We start from the raw sequence: 25,573 nt of genomic DNA, 5'->3' as shown, positions 1-25,573 counted from the left end.
TCAGGGGGTACGATATGTAGACCCAGCTGGTGTTCCATTTACTTTTTCCCAGAATAGCTGCCCTCCTTCTCAAGCATATCAGGTTCAAAGTCACTTGCATTTGGCGACCCCTACATAAATGTCTGTCTCCCCATGAAGAGGAACTTTGGTTGCTCTAAATTTCTATGGTAATCTCTCTTAAAAAATATAAGCCCGGTTAGAAAAAAATGGACACTTTAAGAAGGAAATAAAGAAGAAAAAAACCTGATGAGAATAGAGGTTGATCTTAACATGTAAGGCAGTTGAAATGTGACAGAAGGTATGACCACAAAGGTCATATTGACCCTTTGAAGATATAGCAAGAGGGCTGTTCTTATAGCATAAAAAACAGCTAAACTACCCCAAGAAAAAGCTGTTTCTTATAGTAAAAATATTGATCACAGAGATCTCTAGGAGCCATCAGGTGAGTAGTCATCTAGTAAAGTGAGAAGAAGAAACTGAATATTGATGAGTGGTGACTTCTCGTTCAGGGGTTTTGAGTAATTTAATAATAGTTAATTTCACAAAAAATAACAGAGAGGGCTGCTATCTCCTTAGGGTCATGTATACAACATATAATGGAGTATCTCCTCAGACTTGTCAAACTCAATGACCAATATTTTTCTGGGCAATTGATGTGGGCACAAATGATACCAACATAAGGAATACAGAAACTATTTCTGAAGATTATAAAGCCCTGGAATGGGGTTGGGGAAACTCAAGACCTTATTATGGTCACAGGTAACATTATCATTTCTGTCAACAATGGCAGGAATTTCAGAAAAGAAAGATGAATTTAGAATGTGAACCACTAGCCAAGATGCTGCCTGAAAAATGGGTTTTGTATGTTGGAAATGATTACCTGAATAGAGTCCATGTAATAAGGACTAATTAAAATCAATTTCCTTGTAAAATTGATTAAATTTTTATTTTTAAAAAATATGGAAAAAACAGAAAAGAGGGGGTGTAGAAAACCCCCTGCACACATCTGCTTACCAACAGCATGGGAAGCAGAAGTTGCAGAAAATAAAAGCAATAATTCAAAGGATAAAAACCAAGACAAATATAAAGACATAACCTCTGACATCTACATACATTTTTAAATAGGCAATAGACAGAGTTAACTAGAGATACTAATATAAGAAAGCAAAATCTCTCTCACAAGTGTCATTACAACTGTGTTGAATTGGATTTATAGTTAGAATATAGTTCTGAAAAGGTAGACCTTATTCAGATAAATGAGAGTACCATTGGAATAAATAATATCCACCTGAGGAGATCTAGGAACCTGCAGAGATAAACAAAGCATTTTGAGTGAGGTTCAGTGTGACTGTATAAAAAAAGGTGATATTAGTGTTTGAGTTTAAAACATAGTCACCTAGACAGAAGGAAGAATTAAACAACTTTACTTTATTTCTTGCCTCTTGGAGCTGTAGTGTGGTATGGTGGAAAATGCCAGATTTGGAGTAAGATGATATGAGTTCAACTCCCAAACAGTTTTTCTGTTCATTACCCATATGACTGGATAGAAGTCTCTTTGGGTCTTAGTTTTCTTATCTGTAAAACTAGGGTGTTAGACTCGATGATCTCCAATATCTCTAAAGGCCTCTAAATTTAATATCTCAAGATCCTAGAACATAGTATGGCAGAATTAGAAGGACGTTAGTTAAATCAATTGCTTAACTTTTAAAAAAATTATTCTGAACTTAAATAACAAAAGAGAGTATTTCCATAACAGAAGAGAACGCAAAAAGATTGTTTGTGAAACTATGAATCTTCATTTGGTGCTACTTGCTTTAATACACATGCATGCATGCACAAACACACACGCATAATAAATTAACCTATTTTTCAAACCTCTTCTGCTTGTTTATTTCTTATTAACTTCCTTTTCTTCTCTTTTGTGCATTTAAAAAAATGCTTCAATGCTTCTCTTTTATTAACTTCACTATTGCTAATCTCTTCTCCACAATCTAGACATCCCCCAGTTAATAATCAAGAGAAATTAAATGAAAAAAAAGAAATAATATATAAGTACAGTCAAGCAAAATTATATGTCCCTTTCTGGACCATGAGTTTGCTTGCCTCTTTTAGGAGATGGTAGCATGCTTTATAACTAGTACTCTACAATTGAAGTTGGTTGTTTCATTGATTATAATCCTTCATCCTTTCAATTGTTTTTTTTTCTCTTTATAATGCTCTTGTCCTTATATAAATTGTTTTTCTGGTTCTTAGAACTTCACTTTCCATCAATTCATACTAATGTAGAATTTCTGAACTTTTCTCTTTCAATATCTCTGATGGCACAATTATATTCTATCACATTTATATGCCAGTTTGTTCAGTCATTCTGTAATTGATGAATATTCCCTCAGATTCTAGTTATTTGTTTTTCTTTTTTCCCCTTTTAATCTTCCCTTCTGGGGCAGCTTGGTGGTGCAGTGGATAAAGCACTGGCCCTGGATACAGGAGGAACTGAGTTCAAGTCTGGCCTCAGACACTTGACACTTACTAGCTGTGTGACCCTGGGAAAGTCACTTGACCCTCATTGCCCCACCAAAAAATATCTTCTCTTCTGAATTGTGAAATTTATTTTGTTTTTAATTATTCTCTATCTAGTATTGGTCTCCCTTTTAACCACACATTCCCAATACCTACTTGATTCGCTATTGAGTTTGACATAGTTCTATACCAAATTGTATGTTTATATGTGTCTATTCTGAATCTTCTTTTTTTCCATGTCAGATCAATGCAGTTTAGCTAATGCTCAGTTGCCATACCACTTCCTCCATATTTATATACTCCTTTTTTTCTCACAACCTTATTATGAGAAACAAAGTTTTACCTTTTTTCCTCCTTTCTATACCATATTCTTCCTTTTATGCTCCCTTCTCTTAGCCCTCTTATAGAACCAGTCTGCCTACCATCATCAATTTTTAAAAACAATCAGTTAACTGTATATACCTTTATTACCTTGCTTGACCACAATCCCCTTTACAACCAAAGAATAAAAAAGAAAATTGTCATAGTAAATATGCATAGTCCAACAAAACAAATTCCCTAGTTAATTATGTCTAAAAATGTATGTCTCATCCTGCATTTTAAATTCTTTACTTCTCTGAAGGTGATGATTGGCACAATTCATCATCTTCAGTTCTCTGGACTTGTGGTTTATCATTGCATTGATCAGAGTTCTAAAATCTTTCAAAGTGGCTTTTCATTCTGTCGTTAACTTTATGTAGATTGTTCTCCAATTTCTGCTTACTTCACCCTGTATCAGTTCATAGATTTTTTCTTGGTTTCCTCTTATATTGTATATTTTCTCATTTCTTAAGAACTAAACTTTATTTAGCCATTCCCCTATATGTCATCATCCCCTTTCAACTTTTTGGCTATGACAGCAAGAGTTAGTATTTCTATTTTGTACATGTGAGTGCTTTTCTTTTTTCTCTGATCTTTTTTTGGGTATCAGTCTAGTAGTAGTATACTGGATATAAGAATAAGTTTTGTTACTTTTGAGAATAACTAGATCAATTCATAGGAAGTAATTAAAGAAATGAGCATTTATTTAGCATTTATTGTATACCAGGCACTATGTCAAGCACATTAAGATATTCTCATTTGATCCTCATAACAACTGAGGGAGGTAGGGGCATATCACCTTTTACAGTTGAGGAAATTGAGGCAGATAGAGGTTAAATGACTTGCCCAGGATAATGCAGCTATTATTTGTCTGAAACTGGATTTGAACTCTGTCATCCTGATTCTAGGTCCACTGTTGTATCTAATGTGTCACCCAGCTGTTCCAACTACTGCATACTAGTGTGCCTGTTTTATGCCACTTCCTCCAAACATTTTCAATTTCCCTCTTTTCTTAAATTTGAAATTCTGACAAGTATGAAGTAGAACCTCAGAACTACTTTAAATTGCATTTCTTTAATTATTAATATTTGGGTATTTTTCCTTAGTTTAGATTTCTTCCTTTGAAAATTGTTTTGTGGTATCCTTTGGCCACTTATCTATTAGCTCTTAGTTTTACAAAGTTAAATGAGTTTCTTATATATCTTGGATATGAGACCTTTATCAGAAAAATACTTGCTGCAAAGATTTTTTTCCAGTTACTTGTTTCTATCATAATTTTAACATCATTCAATCTGTTCATTGCAAAAAAAAATTAATTTTATGTAATCAAAACTGCCTAATTTATCTTCCATTATGCTCTCAATTTCTTTATTGGTCATGAACTCTTCCTATATCCACAAACTTCCATGATATTTTTCCTTGCTTTTCTAATTTGTTTATGATACCATTTTTATTTCTAAGTAATGCATCTATTTAGATTTCTATCTTGGTGTGCAATGTGAAATTTTTGTTTATACTGAATTTCTACCAAAATAGTTTCCAGTTTTCCCAGAACTTATCATTTAGTGAGTTTTTATTTTAATAACTAGAATAATTGGGTTTATAAAATATTATGCTACTATTCATTTGCTTTTCTATATAATGTACATAATTGGTTCCACTGATCAGCCTCTTTGTCATGTCCTCTATTTTTCATATGAAATTATCTCAATAGACTTTGAAGATAAAGATTCTGAAGATACTTGTTTTTCCTCCCACTATTAGGATGCTAGTCATATCATTACATAGCTCCTTTTAATTGCTCAAATAAATTTCCTTTCTAGGTTTCTCAGGACTTGTGTTTAAATTACATCATCATAAATATTTGAAAAACTTACATTCAATTAAAGGTTCATATTTTCTCTATAGTATGTTGCTCAGCATTAGAGGCTAAGATCTTATTGTCAGTAACCCTATGTAGTTTGCCTTTTGTTGTATTGTATTCCAAGATCTCCTCTCATTAATGGGAGAAGCTGCCAGGTCTTGTGTGATCCTGTCTGTGGTTCTTTGGTACTTGGATTACTTTTTTTTTCTTGGTGCTTATAGTATTTTTTTTATATGGGAGTTCTGGAACTTTTCCTTTTATATTTTTTTAAGGTGATGACTGGTTTTATTCTTTTTAAAACTTGGCTATACTTTTTTAAAGTATTTTTTATTTTTAATTTATCAAATAAAATAAGTTTTTCAACAACATAGTAATTTTTTTAAAAAGATGATTGTGCATTAAACTACAACTCTATTGTGTACAACTTGCCATTCCTTTTAAATATTTAATAAGATTGTCATGTAAATTTTTTTTCCCTTTTTTCCCTCTCCGCTGCTATGGTGTGTAAAACTATATGTTGTCACCTTATTTCTGTCCCAAGTTTGGGGAAAATTAGCTGGGGTTTCTAATACATATTTGTTATTTATAAATTAGAAGCTTTAGCATCAGTTTGGGGCATTAAGCATTTATTAAAGCATACCAAATATTAATAAAAAAAGAGAAGACCTGTCTCAGAAAGTTAAGAAACCTATCTAGCCACCACCTCAGAGTCTCGGGCCAAAAAAGAGAAAGTTCCCCTGCCTGTAAGAATTGAAGCTACCTCCGGGTCCTGACTAGAGGCAGCCCTTACACATTGCTATGGGTTAATTGGCTAGCATCACTCAAGTACATTGGTTCACTGGAGTTGAGGGCAGTCCATAAGCAGAACAAGCTGAGATCAGAGAACCCACCCTCTGAGAGTCAGGCTGTCAGGTAGGTGTGATTTCAATCAAGTCAACTTCAAGTGAGTCAATCAGCAAAGTCAATCCACTCAATCTTAATATAATCCCCTGGAACAGGGGTGCTTCTGGGCATTCCAAAACTAATTATTTTCTCACACTGCACTCAAATGGCTAGATGGTAATTCATTCTATCTTGACTTTGCCTACTAGTTCCAAAAAACCTGGAGAGTTTTTTATTTATGAGTACTTGAGATAAATTTTATCCAGGCTTTTTAAAATAATCGTTTTCAGGGAGACAAAGGATTATTAAGTTATTCCTATTTGACCTGTTTTACTACACAATTTTTAAAATGTCTTGTATTTTCTTCTACTTTTAAAATATTTTTCTTGTGTTCTAATATTTCTTGTTTTCTTATGGTATTATTGATTTCTTTTTAATCTATTCTAGTTTTAAGGGACTCCATTATTTGGGAAGGTTTACTATGTTCTCTTCTAAACTATTTTTTTCCTTCCACTTCTTTACTCCAGAGCTTTTATTCCATTTTAATCTCTTATTTCATTTCTCCTATATATTCATTTAGTCCTTGTGAAAAACAAGCTACATCAATTACAATAAAAAGAAAACCTAGGGGGCAGAGCCAAGATGGTGGAGGAAAGACATTAAATGCACAAAGTTCCTGATACAATTTCCCCCCAAAACAGCAATAAAAGAAACCCTGGAGCAGAAAACCCCACAAAAATATGGACTGAAAATATTTTCCAGCTATAGATAGATTAAAGGGGGCCATGCTGGGCTATAAGTAAAGTCCAACCCCACAATCAAGCCAAGAGGGAACCTGGGCATGCCATACCAGCAGAATTTAACCTCCAGTTGGTCTCAGACAATGGAAGCACTTGTGTAATTTAAGATTCTAAATGTGGATTCTAATCTGTTCCCCTAGTTTTGGGGGAAACTGACTAAAATGACTGATAAAACAAGTTTAGGTTTTTAAGGGTTTATTGAAAAATAGAAAGAAAAAGATTGAGAACAGAATTCCAACAGCCTGGCATTCCTATCTTTCCTCAAATTTCCTGTGAAGTCCTCTGCTGCCACCACAACCATCAAGTCAGGAACCCAAAAAGAGCGAGAGCTCTCCGCACAGGCCCTCTTTCTTCCTTCCTGTCTCCTCCCCAAAAATAGGAGGCTCCTCAAGTTGATTGGCTGGTAGCCTTGATAGACAGCACCCATGCACAAATGTCACTTCCTGATACCAAGGAAAAGCCACATGGCCTTGCCCTCTGAGGCATCTTCCTCAAGGGATTTTGAAGAGAAAGTAGGAGAGACAGAAGGAAGATGTAGAGAGAGGGAGGAAAGAATGGAAAGAGAAATGAAAATGATGCAGGAGAGTCATGAGAAAAAAGTCAACAGTTTGAAAAGTCAAATGGAAAAGGAGATAAAAAAGCTGTTTGATAAAAATAATTGCCTAAGAATTAGGATTGAACAAATGGAAGCTAGTGACCTTATGAGAAACCAAGACATAGTAAAGCAAATTCAATTGAATGAAAAAAATAGAGGGCAATGTGAAATATCTCCTTGGAAAAACAGCTGACCTGGAAAATAAGTCCAGGAGAGATAATTGGAAAATCATCGGACTACCTGAAAACCATGACTAAAAGAAGAGCTTAGACACCATCCTATAAGAGATTGTCAGGAAAATTTTCCCTGATATTCTAGAAGCAGAAGCTAAAATCTAAATTGAAAGAATCCACTTATCACCTCCTGAAAGAGATCCCAAAAGGAAAACCTCCAGGAATATTATAGCCAAATTCCAGAAGTCCCAGGTTAAGGAGAAAATATTGCAAGCAGCTAGAAAAAAAGGAATTCAAATACTGTGGAGCTCCAATAAGGCTAAAACAAGATCTAGAAGCATCTACATTAAAGGACCAGAGGGCATGGAATATGATATTCCAGAGGGCAAAGGAACCAGGACTACAGCCAAAAATCACATACCCAGCAAAACTGATTATAATCTTTCAGAGGAAAAATGGGACTTCAATGAAAAAGAAGACTTTCAGGCATTTGTGATGAAAAGACCTGAACTGAAGAGAAAATTTAATTTTCAAATACAAGACCCTGGAGAATCATAAAAAGGTAAACAGGGAAAAGAAATCATGAGAGACATTCAAAGGTTAAACTGTTTACATTCATACATAAGAAAATAATACTTCCAACTCATAAGAATTTTTTCAGTAAGGAATACACAGAGGACACAGGTCTGAACTGAATATGAAGGGATAGTATTTGTAAAGCATTTATTTGTTGCGTATCCTTGTTCTTTGTGGAGCAAAGTTGTCTAATGTCTGGGGCTGGATTTGGGCTCTGAGCCTCCTGGACCCAGGGCTGGTGCTTTCTCCACTGTGCCACCTAGCTAACCCATGATGACATCTTTAAAATAGGGTTGAGGGGTAGGAAGAATAGACTGGGGGAGGGGGAAGGGAAGAGGTGGACTGGGGAGAGGTAGCTCACATGAAGGAAACAAGAAAAAAGTTTATGGAGGGGAGGCAAAGAAGGGGAAGGAGTGGGGGAGTGAGTGAACCTCACTGTCATCAGAATTGGCTCAAAGAGGGAATAACATACATACTCAAGTGGGTATAGTAATGTATTTTTGCCATAAGGAAAAGTGGGAGGGAAAGGAGATAAGGGAGGGGGGACGGGGAAGAGGGGGAAAAAAAAACCTCAAGGTACTTCTTTCTAATCTCATATTGGTAAGGAAAGTATCTCTTCTCTAGAATGGGGATTGGTAGCTAATTGGACATAGACTTATGAAGAGAGCTACCTAATATAATGCAGATGAAGGAGCAAGGGATTAGGAAAGGTTTCATGTAAAAGGTAATCCTTGAATTGAGATTTGAAAGAAAACAGGGATTCTAAGAGACAAGGATAAGAATTTGGAATATTTGAAGACTATGCAAGGACATATAGACAGGAATTAGAATGTCACATATAAGGAAAAGCAAGAAGTCTAACTTAGTTGGTTGATAGAGTACCTAAGGAGGAACAATGTATAATAATGCTAGAAATGTGGGTATGATCCCATTCCTATATTTTCAATGTTCTTATATCCTACTTTGCTCCATGTACTCTGCAAAATAATAACACTGGCTTCCTTGCTGTTCATCATGCACAACACTCTGTTAAGGGCTAAAATTCTAGCTAAACTGTCTAAAATATCTAATGAGTGGTTGCCAATAAATTATAAGCTTTAGCAAGAGTTAGGCTTTTAAGCATTTATTAAGGAGAATAAGAATTTGGTAAAGAGAGAGAGAAAGGCCTATATTCATCTATCTATTAAAGGGAGAGCACATTTCTAGCTCTGCTCTCCACCAGAGTCTAAAGGGAAGAGCCCAAGACAGAGTGCTAGCCTCTTCCTTCTTCCTCCCACTACCCAACGTCACTTCCTGATGCCAAAGAAAAGACTCCTGGTCTTGCCCTCAAATGGGCAGAACTACAGTAAGTCTCCAGCAGGTGGCGTCATTCCAATCGTTACAACTCCATCTCCCATCTTGACATATTTTCACTGGCTATAAACCATACTTAGAATATATTCCCCTTTCTCTGATCATATCTTGATGTTTATGACTTTCTTCAAGACTCATCTCAATTCCCACCTTCTACAAGAGGGAGAAATTTCCCTCCCACTTTCTCCCCCTTCCTCTTCCTTTTCCTTTCCCATCATTAGTACCTTCCCTCTGATATTCCTTTCTATTTACATTATATGCTTTGTATGTGCATTTTTGTATGCTATCTTCACCATTAGAATGTGAGTTACTTGAGGCCAAGGATTATGTTTTTCATTTATTTACATCTCCTATGCAACCCCAGAACATTGTTCAGCACATAAAAAGCACATACTTCTTGTTATTGTTGTCATTGTTGTTGTTATTATTGCTGCTAGTGATGGTAGTGGTGGTTTTACAAAGTGGTTCTTAGAGGAAAGGTAGGAGAAGACAGCCTAGGACATAACTTTGAGGTATACCTATGGTTAGAGATAGAACATAAATGATGAATTAGAAAAGGAGACAGATCATGAGTGGTCATTCAATTGGAATAAAAACAAGACATATTAGTGTAACAAAAGAAAAAAACCTAGAGAGGAGAGAGTAACAAATAAGAGTTCAAAGGCATCAAAATACTATAGAAAAGTTAAGGATTTTAAAAGTTTGAGACAATGCATCAGATTTGCAAATTAAAAACTCATTGGATAAGACCAACATCTTACACTATATACTGCAATAAGATTAAAATGGATATGAAATCTGAATATTTAAGATGACTCCACTAAAAAAAAAATTGTAAAGAACCAGATACCTTTAACAGCTATGGTTAGAAAGTGAGTTCTTAACAATGTACAAGGGAGAAAAGGAAAATATAAAACAAAAATTTCATTACATTGATTTTTTTAAAAGATTTTTATAAATAAAATCAATACAACTGTCATAATAAGGGAAGTTATCAATTGGGAAAATAGTTTTGCATAAAATATTTCTTAAAAGATATACCCCTATGTATCCAAGATATAAAGAAAATTAATAAAACAGACCAATATTTAATATCCAATAGATGACTGCACAAAGAATATGAACAAGCAGTTCTCAAAAGAATCATAAAATATTAACATCCTTATGAAAGATTTCTCCATATCACTAATAACAAGAGAAATGAAAATCAAAATGTCTTTGAAGTTTGACCTTACACCTAGAACAGCAAAACTAACCAAAACTTGGGAATACAATACTAGATGAGTTGTAAAAATTCGGGCAAACTAATAAATTGCTAGTGGAACTGTGAATTGGTTCAAACATTCTGGGAAAAGATTTGTAATTATGCTTAGAAATTAATGAAACTAAATATGCTAAGAAATTAATGGGCCTTTTGACCCAGAGATCCTACTGATATGCATATATCCAAAAGGGCTTAAAGACAAAAAAGCCCTATATATATCAAAATGTTTATAGTAGTTTTTATTTTAAAGTGGAAAAGAACTAGAAACAAATTAAGTGTTTGTCAATAGCTAAATTATGCTATATATAAATGAAATGGAATATTACTATGCCACAGGGAAGGAGCAAAATGAATAATACAAAGAAGCATCATAAGACATATCAATTGATGCAAGGTAAAATAAGCAGAACCAGTAAAAACAATATACACAAAATACCCTAAAACTAAAGGTAAGATATTGAGTTCCAAATTCTTCTCCCTCCTTCCTTTCCTTCCCTAAGACAGCAAGCAACCAGATATAAGTTAAATATGTACAATAATGTTATACATATTTCCACATTAGTCACATTGTAAAAGAAGAACCAGAACAAAAGAGAAACATCACAAGAAAGAAAAAATAACAACAACAAATAAATTGAAAATAGTATACTTTAATCTACATTCAGACTTCATAGTTCTTTTTATGTATGTGGAGAGTATTTTCCATCATAAGTCATTTGGAATTTCCCTGGATCGGTGCATTGCTGAGAAGAGCCAAGTTCTTCACAGTTGATCATCATACACTGTTGCTGTACTGTGTATAATGTTCCCTTGGTTCTGCTCACTTTACTCAGCCTCAGTTCATGTAAGTCTTTCCAGGTTTTTTCTGAAATCTGCCTGCTCATCATTTCTTCTAGCACAATAGTATTCCATCATATTCATATACCACAACATTTTCAACCATTCCCCAATTTATGGGCATCCCATCAATTTCCAATTCTTTGCCACCACAAAAAGGGCTGCTATAAATATTTTTCTTCATGTGAGTCCTTTTCCCTTGTAAAGAATTATGATATTCTGTTATTTTAAAAAATTGTTTATTGTTTATTGTTTATTATTTATTGTTCCTTTAAGGGAACACCCCATGTTTCTTGAAAAAACAAAGGGGGGAATGTAAAGAATTAATTGTTATTTGAGGTTTTTATGACCCCCATCTTTTGGCTAGAATTTAAAAAACCCCAGTGCACAGCACTGGCCTGGGGCTCAGGCACAGAACCTCCGCAAATGACATGGTGCTCCACCCGCTGGTTGTAGCCGTCACCATAGTGCTGGCACCTCGTGTCATCACCATTCACCAACCCCTACATGGGCTTGCCCAGTGAGGGCAGTCATCTAACTGTCAGTCAGGGCTGCCTGCCAATTGGCTTGGGCCTGTGTGTTGTCAGCCTGGGGTATGCTGGGAAGAAGAAGGGAGGAGATTTGCCATTCTAACTTGAAGCTGGAAGGCAACAGGATGCAGTCGTGTGTTCTCAGCTGATTCCTGGGAGGTGGTGTTATTCAGGTTGTATCATATCCCTTCCTCCATTTTATTTCCTTTCCCTTAATTCTGATCTTGCTTGTGTTTTTAAGTTCATTCTTCTAATAAATCCTGTTCTGTTTTTGAGGGAGTCTCCTTCCTTGCTCCAATATTGTGGCGAGCCACATAGCTAACACTCCCCAATTAAAAATTGGTTCCTACATACTTTTTCATAATGTCTTTGGGATGCAGACCCCTTACTAGGAAATTTACCACCTGTATATCTGAACCTCAGTTTCCTCATCTGTAAGAAAGAAAATAATAAGTAAACTCCCTGATTTTGAGGTGCTTGCAAGAACTGTAATATACATATGATATGTAAATGTGAGCTTATTATTTGGCTTTAAGTAGACAAGGCAACATCTGTAGTTAGGATTTGTATAACTTTAGAGACAAAAATACAGCATTTCATGCATGGAACCACAATGGAAACTTTATTTTTGAGTCGAGGTTGAAATTTAAATGAACTAAGGGCAAACTTAGAAACCAAGAAATGAGCTCAAGATACCTGGTTTTAAGTTTGACCCATAATTGAGTGGAGGAGAAGAGCAACAAAGTAAGTATCTCTCTATACTCCTCATAGTCCTGAAGTCCAAAATTTATTCCAAAGGGATGGGAAGGGGGCTGACCAGAAAAAAAAGTTCGAGTTTTTCTGTGGCTCTACCTCATTGTCTCCACCACAGAGTAAGCTTCCAGTAAGGTTAGGTACAGACCATGGGTGACAGGGTCTCATCTAGAAAAGGTACTCATTACCCAATATGGGTATCTGGTCAATCAGTCAGTCAATCAATAAACATAAATTAAACACCTATGATATGCCAGGTACTGTGCTAAGCACTGTGAATACAAAGAAAAGCAAGAAGGCATTTCCTGCTCTCAAGAAGCTCACCATCTAATAAGGTATGGATGTATAAGAAGGTATAGAGATCCATTTCAGAATAGCTGTACATTTTATTCACCACCAAAAATTATTAAGATTATGATGGGCAGACCCACATGTACAAAAATATTTATAGCTGCTTTTTTTTTGGTGGCAAGGAATTTGAAATTGAGGGGATGCCCCTCAATTGGGGAATGGTTGAACAAGTTGTGGTATATGAATGTAATAAAATACTATTGTGCTGTAAGAAATGATGAACCAGCAGATTTCAGAGAAACCTGGAAGGACTTATGAACTGATGTTGAGTGAGATGAGCAGAACCAGATCATTGTACACAGTATTAACAGCATTGTATGTTAATCAACTATATTAGACTTGACTCTTCTCAGCAATACAATGGTGCAAGATGGTTCCAAAGGACTCATGATGGAAAATGCTCTCCAAACCCAGAAAAAAAGAACCGTGAAATCTAGATGCAGGTTGATCTATTCTATTTCTACTTTTTTGTTGTTTTTCTTTTTTGAGGTTTTTTTCCTTTTGTTCTGATTCTCCTTTCACAGTATGACTAATGCAGAAATATGTTTAATGAGATTATACATATATAATCTATATCAGATTGCTTGAAGTCTTGGGGTTGGGGGAGGGAGGAAAAGGACAGAGAAAAATTTGGAACAAGAAATCTTATAAAAACAAATGTTGAAAAGTATCTCTACATGTAAATAGAAAATAAAAAAATACTTTTATGATTTAAACAAAAAGATTGCAATGGGTATTAACACAAATAGAAAGTATCTCAAATAGCATATTGAATTCATTATATTGTCCCTACCAGGAAAATTTTCTTTTTTGGATGGCTAAACTTCATATGTACTTTGACAGACATCCCTGGGATAATTCCAATAAATAAAGGTTTAAAAAATAGTATTTTTTTGTTGTTGTTATTCTTAAAGACCACAGAGTAGATGGCTTCTCATTACCAGGTACATGGAAACATAGGGATCAATGACAAGTTTCAGTGTCATCCATGCAAGATATATAAACCTCACCAAAGATTAGAGTATATGCCTAGTGACTTGAGAGGTTCTCTAATCTAACTAATTAGGAGTGGTATAGTTATCACAAGAATACCAAACTGGAGTAAAATTACCTCTGTTCATATCCTAATATTTCTACCAACCACCTGAATAATTAGGAGCAAGACATTTAACTCTCTGAATCTGTTTGCATTTTATAAACTGGGGAGCAGATTGAATCAAATGATCTCCACAATCCCAGGACTAAATCCTTTTGTACTAAATTTTATCTTTCTTTTCCATTACTTTTTTCTGAGAGGGGACTTACCCAAAAACACTGTAATGAAAAAAACCCAGGAATGAAGAGTTTGGGCCATAACTTGGCCAAAACTTGTCCATGACTTGGCAGTTATGGCATGATGACATGAAAACTAACATTTAATAACAGAATCAATATTAAAATAGATCTGAAGAGACTAGGGCTGGAGAAAAAACATCTCATTTGTCTTCCATCTTTACCAGACAACATCTGGAGGGCTACATTTATTTCTGGGTATCAAATTTCCAAAATGATACAGACAAGCTTCAGCTTGTCTAGAAGAGTTCAATCAAGGTAGTGAGAAGATTGGACAACTTTTCATTCTCAAAAAGCACCATGATATTAGGAAGGTGATGTCGTGATTCCAAGTGAGTTGGAATTAAGTGAGGCAGGCTATGCAAAGTCACCATCCTCATGGTCTCCTCTGAAGTTATCTGTCCAGTGGCAAGATATGGATCAGGATGACTGGAGATAACCCTGGATGCAGTGGGAGACCTTGGCCTTTTTAATCCAAATTCTTTCCCAGGTCTCAATTTGTCTGAGGCAATGCCCATTCAGTGATTAAAAGTGGGCAATAAATGAAGCAAAGAATGGTCTATTTTACCTAGTCAAAAACAAAACAAAATAAATCAAAATTGGGGTGGAAGACTTTCAGGGATTCTAGCCAAAGCAGAAACAAATGTTATTTACACTCACTCTGAGCTGTAAGAACCCAAACAATAACCCAGTGAGGATTGGGCTGGGACCTATTATTAGCCAATCAATGAGGACCAGAGTGATTTGGGTTTAAGGTATGATGCTTAAAAAGGAAATCCAGCCAGTGTGAGAAATAATTATTAATAATTGATATCTTGGAGGGGACCCAGTTTTCTCCCCTTCTTTCTTAGTCTTTAATCCACACCCCTAAAGTCCAGTTCTCCTTGAAAGTAAGATTCATCTGGGTCAGAGTCTTAGGTGGAAATAGATGCCTTTATCTAGATAGCTGAAGGACTTTACTGAAGAGATTTATCCTGTAACAAACCACACCTAGGTGTAAACCATTCTGGCCCCATCAGCTTGGGTGGAATCTGCATTCTTTCTCTGATGTCATTCTTACCTTGATTTGAGTGACCTAAGTCGCATATCCCCAGACTTCATTTTAATATAACACACCTGCAAATCATGTCAACCAATTAGATTTGATTGCTATGTGAAGGACATCCTACAGTTAGAAGGGTATATAAAATGTTGTCCCACCACTGTTGAGGGTCTTTGGTCTGAGAGAGATGTCCATAGAGTATCCTTTTATTAATAACCTGCTGGCCTATTAAGAAAATTATTTAATTACCCAGAAACTAAGTTTCTCATTTTTTTTTGGTGAGGCAATTGGGGTTAAGTGACTTGCCTAGGGTCACACAGCTAGTAAGTGTTAAGTGTCTGAGGTCAGATTTGAACTCAGGTCCTCCTGACTCCAGGGCCGGTGCTCTATCCACTGCACCACCTAGCTGCCCCAAAGTTTCTCATTTTTAAAAAATCATTATACCAGTAAACCCCAAGATATCTTGTAAGGTTTCAGTGATCAAAATTTGTTTTTCTTTGGGAAAAGCACCCACAGATAAGAATGATTCCTTATATGGAGAGAGGCAGAGGAGAGAGGGACAAGAGAGGGGGAGTAGAGAGGAAGAGAAGGAACAAAGGAGAAAGATCCTAGACAGGAAAATTTTGGTTTAGATATTTTCCTGTGGTTGTTGTTTGTACATTTTGTTTTTGTGGGGCAATGAGGATTAAGTGACTTTTAAGTGACTTGCCCAGGTTCACAAAGATAGATAGTGTCAAGTATCTAAGGATGGATTTGAACTCTGGTCCTCCTGAATCCAGAACCAGTGCTTTATCCGCTATGCCACCAAGCTGACCCTGTTTATCCTCCATTCTTGAAGAGGACCATGACATTTGGAGGTGATGTCATAACTTGCAGTGAATTAGATTTAAGTGAGGGAGGGATGTACCAAGTCACCAGCCTCACTCTCTCCTCCAGAACAATCTGGGTCCAATGACAAGATATACATCAGGATGTCTGGAGGTCACCCTGGATGCAGTGAGAGAACTTGGCCTTTTTAAGTTAGGTCTTTCCCAGGTCTCAGAAATGAAAAAATGAATAGAAGGAAGGAAGGAAGGAAGGAAGAAACAAAGAAACAAAGAAGTCTGAGAGGGGGAGGCCCTCATGGTTTCTCAGATATTTTCCTGTATTTTTACTCTGTAGTAGGGGAAATGAGTTAAAGTGCAAGAAAAACATGATCTCCACCACTCTCATCCCTGCCACCTTGTGGTCATCTCACCCTTAAGAATAGATTCAGGACTATGTGAATGTAGAGAGCCCAGTACATTGTCATAGTTCCACCTCTGAAAATAGTGATCAAAACAAATGTAAAATGAAGGTATTTTAAAACATCTATGGTCATTCCCCAATTGATAAATGGTCAAAGGCTATGAACAGGCAGTTTTCTGATGAGGAAAACAAAGTAATTTATAGTTATATGAAAAAATTTTTCTAAATCATTATTGATCGGAGAAAAGCAAAATTTTAAAACCATGGGATATCATTTTACACCTATTAGATTGGCTAAAATGAGTGAAAGGGAAAGTGACCAATGTTGGAGGAAATGTGGAAAAACTGGGATGCCAATTCACTATTGGTGGAACTGTGAACTGATATAACCATTTTGGAGAACAATCTGGAATTATGCCCAAAGAGTTTTTAAACTACCTCTACTCTTTGACCTACTAATACCACTACTATGTCTATTTCCAAAGATGATTAGGGAAAAACCAAAAGAACCTATATGTTCTAAAATATTTATAACATCTTTCTTTGTGGTGGCAAAGGACTGGAAATTGCATGGATGCCCATCAATTGGGGAATGGCCAGGCAAGTTGTGGTATATGATTGTGATGGAATACTACTGTGCCATTAGAAATGATGATCTTAGGGAAACATGGATAGAGTTACAGGAAATAATGAAGAGTAAAATGAGCAGAACCAAGAGAACATTGTGGATAATAACAACAATATTCTTTTAAGAACAATTTTGAGTGAATAAGTCATTTTGAATATTATAAATACCCAAATCAATTACAAAGGACCTATGAAAGAAAGAACTTTTTTTTTCTTTTGGTGAGGCAGTTGGGCTTAAGTGACTTGCCCAGAGTCACACAGCTAGTAAGTGTCAAGTGTCTGAGGTTGGATTTGAACTCAGGTCCTCCTGAATCCAAGGTCAATGCTTTATCCACTGTGCCACCTAGATTTCCCTAGAAAAAGAACTTATAAACAGCTGTATAGAATATGTCTAATGATAGCCATCTCTAAGCCTGAAGGTGGGGAGAGATTAAAAAAGGGAAAACAGAAAGTTATATGAAAACTTTATTATATATTTAAAAGGAATAACAAGTTGTATGTAATACATTTGTAGTTTTACGTGAAATCATTTTTTTCCTATTCTACAATGTTATAGAAAGGTTTGGTTTTATTTCTTATGTTCAGAATAAAATAAAAATTTAAAATAATACCTATGGCCTTTGATTTCCTCTTCTATAAAGGGGAGATTTCAAAATAAATTACCTTGAAAGTCCTTTCTAATTTGAAGAATCTCTGATTCTAGAGTTAGAATTTTCTATTACTTAGTAGTATTAGAGGAGAAAAAGAAAAATTCCTTCAAATCCTTCAAGGTCCAATTCAGTTCCCACCTCTTCCATTAAGCATTTCCTGATTTTCTAAGTTGAAAGTGATTTCTCAGGGACAGCTAGGTGGTGCAGTGGATAAAGCACTGGCCCTGGATTCAGGAGGACCTGTATTCAAATCCAGCCTCAGACACTTGATACTTACTAGCTGTGTAACCCTGGGCAAGTCACTTAACCCTCATTGCCCCACCAGAAAAAAAGAAAAGAGTGATTTCTCTTTTTCCAAGCTTCTCATATCACTTTCCAACCTCTTTCCTACTTTATTTCATTGTGATTTGTTTCATAATTGTTTGAATACATGTGCTAGCCCCTGTACAAATGTGTAAGCTCCCTGAGGACAGGGGTAATGTATTACTTTATTTTGTATTCCCAGTACATAGCAGAGTGCTTTTTAAATAGTTCAATCATTCAAAAGATCTGTGACTTTGTTGTGGTACTATCTCCATTCATGCAAATTACAACATCTCCATGCCTTAGCAGATGGTCTTCTTAAGTTTTTATGGAGAAAAATGTCTATCATTTGGTAGCGTGTTTTCTGGTCTTGAGCTCCTGCACACTTAATTCAGTTAGTTTTTGGACAACACACACACACACACACACACACACACACACACACACACAGAGTCCATCAATAGGTAATGCTGAAGTCCTTTCCAGTTTGGTAGGACGCATTATGCAGCACTTTCTGGCTTTTAAGCCCCCAGGGTCAGTGACTGGACATTGTGAGACATCAGAAGAGTACTTAAGTAAAGATTTTAATTATAGAAAATGCTTATTAAAAATTATTGGATTTAATTGACAAATACTGTGAAAAATATTAAGAGTATAAGCCTGACTTAAAGGACCCCAACCAACATTGATAAAAATTTAGACAAGGTAAAATTCTGGCTTACCATAACAAATAACCATTCAAAAATAAATAGACCTAATATATTTGGTGAAATTAAAATAAAAAATATTTTCTTTTCAGCATTTGATTGTGTCTATTTTTCATATCTTCATTTCCCAATATATTGTTCCCCTTTCTTTCACTTGGAGCACTCTCCCTGATGAAAGAAAGAAAGAGAGAAAGAAAGAAAAAAGAATGAAAGAAAGAAAGAAAGGAGGAAGGAAGAAAAGAAAGAAGGAAGGAAGGAAAGAAGGAAGGAGGAAGGGAGGGAGGGAGGAGGGAGAGAGAGAGAGAAGGAGAGGGATGGAGAGAAAAGGAAGGAGGGAGCGAGAAAGGGGAGAAAGCAGTTCAACAAAACTAACCAACACATCAATCAAATGTGACAGTACATGCAATATTCTACATTCTCTGTGAAGAAGAGGAATGAGGAATATTATTATAATTCTTTTTGGGTATGGGGTAATTTTAATAAAAATAATTAGACAATAATATTACTTTTTTCTTTCCATTCCCATTGTGTATATTGTTTTCCTGTTTCTGCTTAATTCATTTTGCATCAATTCATATATGGCTCCTCATGTTCTTCTGTATTTTTTCATATTCATTGTTCCATAGTGTATTAAATGTCATTATAACATGTGCCACAATTTATTCAGCTATTCTCCAATTGCTGCATATCTACTTTGTTTCCAATTCTTTGCTAATACAAAATCAGTATGCAGTTATAAAAAGAATTGCAAATGATTAACACCCACATGCAAATCAAAACAACTCTGATATTTCCCCTCAAATCCTGCAGATTGATAAAAATGATAAAAGACAGAAGGAAAACCAATATCTTGTTGTTGGAATAGTAAGTTTGTCTAAGCACTCTGGAAAGTTATTTGGAAATAGAAAAGAAAAATTTTAGGACTGTTGATAACCTTTGTCTCAGATGTTGAACCGCTGGGCATTACTTCAAAAGATAATAGACAGAAAGAGTTCCCATATGTACCAAAATATTTATAACTGCACCTTTTTGGTAGTAAAAGACTGGAAACAAAGTGACTGCCCATCGATTGGAGAATGACTAAACAAATTTTGGTAATGAATGTAATGGAATATTATTGTATCATAAGTCATGACAAATGTGAAAAACTGAGAGAAATTGGGGAAGGCCTGTATGAACTGGTGTGGAATGAAGTAAACAGCAAAAGGGAAACAATGTATATGACAACAACTATGTTAGCAAAATAACTTTTTTTTTGTTTTTGTTTTTGTTTTAAAAAGCCAAACATTGAGTATTATAATGCCCAAATTTGACCCTGAGGAGATGAAAAATGCCCTTCTTTCATTGTGTAGGTGTGGAGAGGGGGGCGATGGGTGTGGAATGTTGAATGCTCCATTGGATATGGTGACTTGTTTCAGCTATCTTTCGTTTTTAAAAAGGTTTACCCTATGACTGATATAGAGGGATGGAGAACATATCCAAAAATAATTGTGGTGCAAAAAACAAAGACATTAATAGAATGTTAAAATAAAATTATTTGGCAATTATGTCTAAATCAATATCATGGAATCAAAAATCTAGGGCTGGAAGGGCTTTTGGAGACCATTTTATCAAACACCTCTTCATTTTATAAATGAGAAAATTAACCTGGGGGGATTGAATGACATATCTAAGGTCGCATTAGTAATAAAAATCTGAAACTGGATTTGAATCCATTTCCTCTGATTCTAGAGTCAGTACTTTTAGAACTATATTGATGACAAGTATAGATTATTTCCAAGTTTAAAAACTATTTTTAAAAAATTTATTCTTTCCAATTGCTTGTCACATAGTATGTACTCCACGAGAATATACCATTTGTTTGATTTCAGAGTAGAAGTACAAATGTTTATGATTGGTGTGCAGAGGTGTTAACAATCTACAGGATGGGCCAAAAGTCATGAATATTTAATGACTCCTTTATTTTTTGTTTTTAATTTACAATAATATAACATATCATGCAGTATATATAGGAGATGAATTTATATTATATGTGAAAAATAAAATCTCATAAATGGCAAAAATAAAGAAAAATAATTTTTAAAAACGCATTAAAACATCAGACCCCTTTCTAACTTTTGGTTTACCCTGTATATCTATTATGATACTTTTCTTGTATATAACAACTTTGCCTCATGCAAGATCCTAAAGATCTAAGCTCATATGTCTATCAAAAACAAGAAAAAATCAAGCTCAATAATCTTTAGTTAAGTCCAGGCCTAGAAGGTAAATTAAAGAAATTTTGTAAATAAAAGTTCATGTCTTTAACCCCTGGTGATGTTATATGGCTGTGAATCATGGAACTCCAAGAGCTTGAAAGACTGAAAATTCAAATAAAGTGCAGTGTAAAGATGTATTATGGGTAGACATCCCTAAATAGAAGTATAATGCTATTACATGCATGGTTGAAAAAGGTGGCTAAGTTATGTAATAAGAATAAAAGACACTGTGAAGATGACAAAATGGAAAATGACAAATTTTGGAGGGGCTTTGGGAAAACATGTGGTATTGATGCTGCCACAAATTGGCCCAGACATTCTGGAAAGCGATTTGACACTATGCACAAAAAATTAGTAAATTGTGCATAGATGTTAACCTAGGGCTGTACCCAAGAGAATGCTGGTCAATGTTTAACAACTAGCACTCTGAAAAAAAAAAGGATGTAGGAAACATTTTAAAATTGAATCTAGAATGTCATCATTTTCTTAAGTCTAAACAATCAACAAAACAATAAATCAAGCTTGATTTGTACTATTTGCCAACTTCTGGGGAGTAAATGCTCACCTTGAAAATGTAAACATTGGTTCTCAGAGCCAGGTTTGGTTTGGTTCCAGAACACTCTTGCCTATACCCTAAAGAGAGCTAATAAAAAGTACCCATGTGTAAGTTGATATATTAATTGTTATAAATAACATCTCTTTGCCTATTAGCTGGACACTTGAAACTAAAGGGATTCCCATCTATTGGATAATGAATAAATAAATTGTGATTATCAATGTGACTGAATATTATGCTATGAAAAGTGATAAGATGGACAGTTTCAGAGGAAATATAAGAAATCTCTATGAACTGATACACAGAGTAGAGTGAACAGAAATGGGAGAATATACAAAGTTAATAAGAAAAGAAGAAAACCACCTTTAAAGACTTTAGGATTCTGATTAGTGCAGGGATAAACCCAAAGTCCAAAGAACTAAGGAGAAAAAGATGCTGCCCACCCCCTGCAAGAGAGATGATAGACTTAAATGTCCAAAACGAGAAATATAGTTTTAGACATGGATAATTGGGGAAATCTCTATGCCGGACTCTGCAAGTTTACTCAGTTTTATTTATGTATGGTATATATATATTGCTTTATTCAAGCGTTCCATTGGGAGGGGCAGTAGAAAAAATAATAAACGTTTAAAAGGGAGGAAAAGCATAAAGATAGCAGACAGGCAGCCAAGGATATCTGGTATAATGAATATACTAAAAGAACCTGTGTGTACTCTGATTAGATCCACTTGAAGATTTTTTTTGGAAAATCACAGATGAGATATGCTTGCATCTGCCTCAATACCCTGAGGAAATCTTGGATTAAATAAAAGCACAGGGAAAACTATTCACTGCATATTTGCTTAAGTCAAAATAAGGGAAAGAATGGACAGGCAGACAGAGCCATGTTGCTGAAAGAGTTCCACTTTGATCATGCAGCCAAGGATATGTATTTACAGTTGATGCTTCCTTGAAATAAGGTTCCTTATTCTTGACTATGTAGATATTGAAGGTAATTGACATGCCATTACAGGAAGTGGTAGACCCAGAGCCCTGGTCCTCTTAACCACAAAACTTAGGTAAGACCTAATCAGGGGTCTCATTCTAGAAAATCTTCTATGAGACATTTTCTTTGAATAAAGCACTATGGACTATACCCTGAGGCACTGTCTATGACTGCTTTAAACTGTCTTTAGCGGAACTGAAGTGAGACAGCATTTGGGTTTGAGATAACCTCTGAAATATCTGAAACTCAACAGTTTTCTCTCCCTAATCCTCCAACCACATCCTTATACAAATGAGTCTTTTTACTGCAAGGTGCTTGTAAAGCATGATGATGGTAAGGCTGCTTTTGGAAAAAAAAAACAAAACACTGTGATTTAGGTATTATAGAGGAATAACATAGGTTAGAGGAAAAGAAAGCAATGTTATAGAGTTTTCAAGTCTCTGATTAACCTTCACTTAATCTGAGGATTTGGATGATTTTATACAAATCTGTGTGATCATTTGGGAAAAACAAATTCTGTAGAAATGGACTTGAGGTAGCTCTCATAAACATTTATGGATTTCTGCTCTCTATCTCTGGAAATTAAAATTGGTTGGTGCCAACAGAGGTCTTCCAGTTGATGAGAAGGGAGAGGAGAGACACACATTTAATATTTCCCTTCACTTTATTTATCCTAAATGATTTTATGAATATATGGATCACCTGGATTTGATGGAGGTGCCTTATTATCCAAAAGTATTTTTTATGAAATTCTGGGTTAACAGAAGCAAAATGTCCTTCAACCAAACTCCAAACTGAACCCAGATAAATAGCTCATAAAATTCCCTATCTCGTAACTTCTTTTCCCTAAGGATAAAAAGTCCCAATCTTATGGGGACATCTTGGCATCCTTATCCTTGCCAAACCCTTTTTTTGATTCCTGTAATCTTATCATGATGTCTCTGTTATATCCATTTTTTTATATCCTGCTACTTTGCTGAAGTTTTTAATTGTTTCAAGTAATTTTTGGTTGATTCTTTAGGACTCTCTAAGTATACCATCATGTCATCTGCAAAGAGTGATAGTTTTGTTTCCTCCTTGCCTATTCTAATTCCTTTAATTCCTTTTTCTTCTCTGATTGCTAAAGCTAACATTTCTAGTACACTATTGAATAATAGATGTGATAATGGACATTCCTGTTTCACCCCTGATATTATTTGGAAGGCCTCTAACTTATCTCCATTATACATAATGCTTGCTGATGGTTTTAGGTAGATACAGCTTATTATTTTAAGGAAAGCTCCACCTATTCCTAAACTCTCTAGTGTTATTATTAGGAACTGGTGCTGTGTTTTGTCAAAAGCTTTCTCTGCATCTATTGAGATAATCAAATGATTTTGGTTAGTTTTTTATTGATGTGGTTGATTATGTTAATAGTTTTCCTAATGTTGAAGCAGAGTTGCATTCCTGGTATAAATCCCACCTGGTCATAGTGTATTATCCTGGTTATCACTCGCTGTAATCCCCTTGCTAATATTTTATTTAAGATTTTTGCATCAATATTCATTAGGGAAATTGATCTATAATTTTCTTTCTCCATTTTTGCTCTGCCTGGTTTATGTATCAACACCATATTTGTGTCATCAAAGGAATTTGGTAGAATTCCTTATCCACCTATTTTTTCAAATAATTTGTATAATATTGGAATTAATTGTTCTTTGAATGTTTGGTAGAATTTACTTATAAAGCCACCTGGTCCTGTAGATTTTTTCTTAGGGAACTCATTAATGGCTTGTTCAATTTCTGTTTCTAATATGGGTTTATTTAAGGATTTTATTTCCTCTTCATTTAACCTGGGCAACTTGTACATTTGTAAATATTTATCCACTTCATTTAGATGGTCAAATTTATTGGCATACCAATGGGCAAAATAGTTCCTAATTTTTGCTTTAATTTCCACTTCATTGGTGGTAAAATCACCCCTTTCATTTTTGAAACTGGTAATTTGGTTTTCTTCTTACATTTTTTAAATCAAATTAACCAGTGGTTTATCTATTTTATTGGTTTTTTCATAAAACCAGCTCTTAGGTTTATTGATTAATTCTATAGTTTTCTTGCTTTCAATTTTATTAATTTCTCCTTTAATTTTCAGGATTTCTAATTTAGTATTTAATTGTGGATATTTAATTTGTTCTTTTTCTAGATTTTAAAGTTGCATGACCAATTCATTGATCCCCTCTTTTCTTTTTTATTGATATAAGCAGTTACAGATGTAAAATTTCCCTTAAGCATTGCTTTGGCTGCATCCCATAGATTTTGGTATGTTGTCTCAATATTGTCATTCTCTTGGATAAAGATATTGATTGTTTCTATGATTTCTTGTTTGAACCACTCATTCTTTAGAATGAAATTATTTAGTTTCCAATCGATTTTCATTTTACTTTTCCATGGCTCTTTATTACATGTAATTTTTATTGCAACATAATCTGAGAAGGATGCATTTACTATTTCTGCCTTTCTACATTTAACTATGAGGTTTTTGTGCCCTAATACATGGTCAATATTTGAATATATGTGCCATGTACTGCTGAGCAAAAGGTATATTCCTTTCTATCCCCATTCAATTTTCTCCAGACATCTATCATGTCTAACTTTTCTAACATTCTATTCACCTCTTTAACTTCTTTCTTATTTATTTCATGGCTAGATGTATCTAATTCTGAGAGGGGGAAATTCAGATCCCCTGCTAGTATAGTTTTGCTGTCTATTTCCTCTTGTAACTCATTTAACTTCTCCACTAAGAATTTGGATGCTAAACCACTTGGCGCATATATGTTTAGTATTGATATTACTTCATTATCTATAGTACCTTTTAGCAAGATGTAGTTTCCTTCCTTATCTCTTTTAATTAGATCTGTTTTTGCCCTTGCTTTGTCTGAGATAAGGATTGCTACCCCTAATTTTTTTACTTTAGCTGAAACATAATATATTCTGCTCCAACCTTTTACCTTTACTCTGTGTGTATGTCTCTGCTTCAAATGTTTTTCTT

This window comes from Dromiciops gliroides, chromosome 2 (assembly GCF_019393635.1).
Source record: "Dromiciops gliroides isolate mDroGli1 chromosome 2, mDroGli1.pri, whole genome shotgun sequence".
In the NCBI taxonomy this organism is placed as follows: domain Eukaryota; kingdom Metazoa; phylum Chordata; class Mammalia; order Microbiotheria; family Microbiotheriidae; genus Dromiciops; species Dromiciops gliroides.
Note: the sequence above shows the minus strand (reverse complement) of the source record.